Source organism: Mustela nivalis (assembly GCF_964662115.1).
Source record: "Mustela nivalis genome assembly, chromosome: 18".
Taxonomy (NCBI): domain Eukaryota; kingdom Metazoa; phylum Chordata; class Mammalia; order Carnivora; family Mustelidae; genus Mustela; species Mustela nivalis.
The window spans coordinates 49,633,665-49,637,887 of NC_139037.1; the positions used below are offsets into that span (position 1 = coordinate 49,633,665).

The 4,223-nt window shown below is 52.8% G+C and overlaps 1 long non-coding RNA gene across 1 annotated transcript; it reads right to left on the minus strand.

Annotated features, from left to right (window-relative positions):
* Positions 1-1,591: 1,591 nt before the first annotated feature.
* LOC309853853 lies at positions 1,592-3,559 on the minus strand. Its single transcript, XR_014305997.1, has 3 exons — positions 3,446-3,559; positions 2,728-2,799; positions 1,592-2,441 (listed from the first exon to the last, which is right to left on the minus strand). It is a non-coding gene; the product is annotated as an uncharacterized lncRNA (long non-coding RNA).
* Positions 3,560-4,223: the final 664 nt, after the last annotated feature.

Here is a 4,223-nt window from a genome sequence, read left to right on the forward strand (position 1 = left end):
AGAGAGAGAGGAATTCTGAACCCTGTTACAGCATGGACACACCTTGAAAATGTTCCTGTCCATGAAAGAAGCTGGGCTCAGAAGGCCATGTGTTGTGTGATTGCATTTCTGGGAAATGTCCAAAACAGGCAGATCTATAGGGACAGAAAATAGATTCATGGATGCTTGAGGCTGAGGGCAGGGAGAGACCAAACTTCTGGGGTGACAGCTTTGGGGTGCTCCACTGATGGTGGTCTCTGTCCCATAACTCTGGCACTGTACCAAGAGCCCCTGAACTGTACCCTCGCACTGGGTGAATTATACAGTATGGTAAATGCTATCTCAATAAAGATGTCCCCACAATATTGATCAATAATTCAAGACATGAATAGAATAAAAGACAAAAGTCATAGGATCATCTCAACAGATGATAAAATGCGATAAAATTCAATATCAGTTGATGATCAAAACCCTCAGCAAACTCGAAATCAAATGGACCTTTCTTCATCTGATCCAAAAACCCATAGCCAACATGCTTCATCCAAACCGTTTCTCCTTCAGTTTGTTGTGAACACAAGAATGCTGCATTCTGCATTGATGAGAGAGGCTGACAAGTACAGGCAAGAGCAAGAGAGGTGGAACGATTCCAAACTCGTGACGACCAGTAATCCCAACCATCCATACAAAAGCCCTGAACATCTGTAAAGGATCTACTAATGTTAATGTGTGGATGGAGCCAGGTTCCTGGTATTCTCCAATGATAGCCACAATGTGAAGTTTAGAAGGAATGTTATTGATCATATGAAAGAGTGAATTCTAAAACCATCCAGTACTTCAGAACAAATCTACTGGAAAACAGGAACGTCCTGGACACCCAACGTACAAAACATTGCCGTGGGGCCACAGAAAGCTCAGCTTATGGAAGATCACACCACCTCGTCAGGTTTGGGAAGTCAGGATCCCCTACAGAGGCCCACGGATTCTCCCTTCCCTACCCTATGTGGTTCTACAGCCAACACAGTGGGGTTCCGGTTGGCTCAATTTGGGGAGGGGGCTGGTCCTGAGAAGCTGTAGGTCTTGTTGTACTTAAGGGATAACATGTTGTGGTGGGCTTTTGTTCCACTCAGGTCATGATCCCACGGTCCTAGGATTGAGCCCTGAGTAGGGCTCTGTGTTCAGGAGGGAGTGTGCTTGGGGTCCTCTGTCCCTCCCTCATTCGGCCTCTCCCTATTGTGCTCTCTATCTCTCAAGTAATCAACAATAAATCTTTAAAAAATGAATGCAGCTATTGTCTCCCTCACACATAAAATTCAGTTTGAAGAAGATTGTATGTGTCCATGTGACTTGCAAAGTCATACAGCTTTGAGAAGGCAGTATGGGACAATACAATGATGACACTGGGTAGAGAGTGGGCCCGGAAGCGAGATGTAGAAAGCCCTGAGAAGAGAAGAAAGTATGGGGGGATTGGAACACAGTCCGATGACAATATTGTGTTCTTCGTCCAACCAAATGCCCAACAAATAAACTGAAAAACCAATCAATGAAGTTCCACAATAATTTTTAAAGTTTTAAAATCTTATTTGAGTCATTTCCACACCCAACATAGGGCTTGAACTCATAGTCCTGACATCAGGAGCCACACTCCACTGACTGAGCCAGTGGGGTGCCCCAAGAATAGATTGTAGTGCAAAGGAGCAAAAAAAAAAAAAATTTTTTTTTTACCCAAAATCTATCAAGAGCACCTTTTAAATGGTCAGAAGAGTTTGCCAATTTTTGAGCATCAGTACTGCAGAAATATGGAAATAAATGTGTCTTTCAGTTAAATGCTGCTGTGAGCACTAATTCTCTAAGCAGAAAAGGAGGAATGTAGATGCATATTTTCCATCATACTCAGAAACCAGGAAGGTAGTGTCTACACAGTCAGGTGCAAGGCTCAGGACATTGGAAGATGATGTGAGAAATGGTCTTCCCCTCCTTCCTATAGAAAACATCTTCCTTAAATAAGATGGAAAATCAATAAACTTCAAGGCAGAGATGAGCAGAGTTGACTGTGGCGATATCAAGCATATGTGTTGATCAAAAAATACCATGAAGGTTTGGAAGGCCAAGGCACACGACATGACAAATACTTGAATACCTCCTCCTTCCAGCTCAGGGGCAGAATGCATTGACAGGAACTTCTCTCTCTGGTGGCAGGACCCATGTCCTTAGCCCAGGGCCTTGTCCCCTGGAGCTCTCTGAGGGGCATATTGCTCTGGCTGGAGCTGAGCAACCCGGAAGGCAGATCGAGTACACGGCAGGAATTGAGTTGGGCCTAGGGCCAGGCCTCTGGCACCCCAACGAGGGGCCTCCACACCTGCTTCGGGGAGGCCTGGGGCCTGCCTCCTGCATTCTGTCTGTGCGTCCAGTCAGTTCAGCTGGGTCTGCAGAGGATGAGGGGCTCTGGGACGGTGCTGTCCTTTCTGTGGGAGGGTGGTGAGGTCAGGGGCAATGGCCAAGGGGTACCTTAGGTGACACCCCCACTCAAGCCCACCATAGATTCCGAATGATTTTGGGGTTGTTCGGATGAGGCCATAGCCATGGCAAGGTCAGTGATGGGCAGCAGAGGCAGAGGCCGAAGGACCTGTGTGAAAGCAGGAAGAGGGACAGGAGGCTGTCATGGAAGGGGGGCATTAGAGTATGGGACTGCACAGTGGCCTTGCTATGAGGGAAGGAGGTTGTTAGGCCGAGGGGCCCAGCGAGACCTACCGTGGCTAGAGACTCCGTGAGTGGTCACAGCGCTGCTTCTGTGTCTCCAGGCACTGCTCGCCACCCAATGACCTGTGGCCGTGGAGATCAGTGGGAGGATGGGGTCGTGTTCGTGGCTCTGACAAGACAAGCGGCCAGAGCGGCTGAAGTGACCAGCAAGATGGGGGGGGGTCATGGGACAGCAGGGTGATGCACACAGTGAAGGAGAGGCAGGCTAGCCACTGGGCAAGCAAGCCCCGTGAGCCCATGGTGTCCTCAGACTGATGGTCACAGGGGACACCCAGGTGGCACTGATAGGTCTAGGAGTGGCCCATCCCACTTTAGGAGCAGGTCCCTCCTGGAGGACCGCTGAGGGACCCCAGCCCCGTCCACCTGGCAGCAAGCACCTTCTCACCCACAGGAGGGATGCTGCTGTCCCCCCCGAGCCACAGGCAGCTGGCAGCCCCGGCCCTCCCCGGGTCAGGAACCCCTCCCGGGTCTTGGGGGCTCTGGGGCCGGGGCCTGGTTTTCAGGGCTCTGCTTCTCTTGCCTTCCAGGGAGAAGGAGCTGCCCAGTCTCCGCAGCCGTGAGGCCAAGGTACGAGCCTGTCCTGGGTCACGGGCAGCACACAGATGGTGAGCATGGGGCCAGGGAAGAGCAAACCCAGTCCCCAAATCTGTTCCCAAGGCTATGTCACCTAAGCTACTGTCCCCGGAATCCTCACGTGGCTGGTATGCACCTGACCCCCGGAGACGTGGTCTGTGGGAGTGGCCCTGTGCCTCCTAGGTTCCTCTCAGTCTGCTCCCACGAGGGCCCCGCCCGCAGAGCACCTGGATGCTGTCCATGGGCCGTCTCCCGCTCCGCGTGTCTTATCCGATGCCCTCCTTCTCCTGTTCCAGCAACATCGCCAGTAGACCTGCAGGGCTGACAAGTGGGCGAGGATGTATGCAACTGGGACCACTATGGGCCCAGCGAGTAGGTGGGTGCCATATGCCCACAGAAGGCATCCGTCCCATTGGCGTTGGGGGTAAAGCCCCCTGCCTCCCCTGGACCCTGACCCAATGGGAGTGCCCCTCTCTGGGGCGAGTCTGCTGGCAGAGCCCTAGCTTCTCCAGGCCCAAGCAGGCAGTGGAGGGAGCAACGGGTCTGGGCCCCAGTCCCCTCCTCTTCCTGGCATAAGGGGCCGAGCTAGAGGGAGACCCAGCCTCTCAGGGGACGCCCCAAGAGCTAAGACCAGAGCTTCCAGATGCCTTGTGATCCCCGGGCTCAGTGCATGGCCCTAGTTCTGGGTCGCAGCACTGCTTTGATTCCTGCAGATGCGTCCTCGCGTGTATCAACTGGTCCCTTGCCAGGTGAGGGGTCAGGTGTGGGCCCTCCTGCTCCATATTGAGAAGGTGAAGCCCACACAACAGGGGCTCTACGAGCTAAGTCCTTGTTCCCTCAGCAGATACGTGGTCCTTGGAGGAGGCCTGGGCAGGAGCTGAGGGCACCCCGTGGGGAGAGGCGAGCTCCGGGCC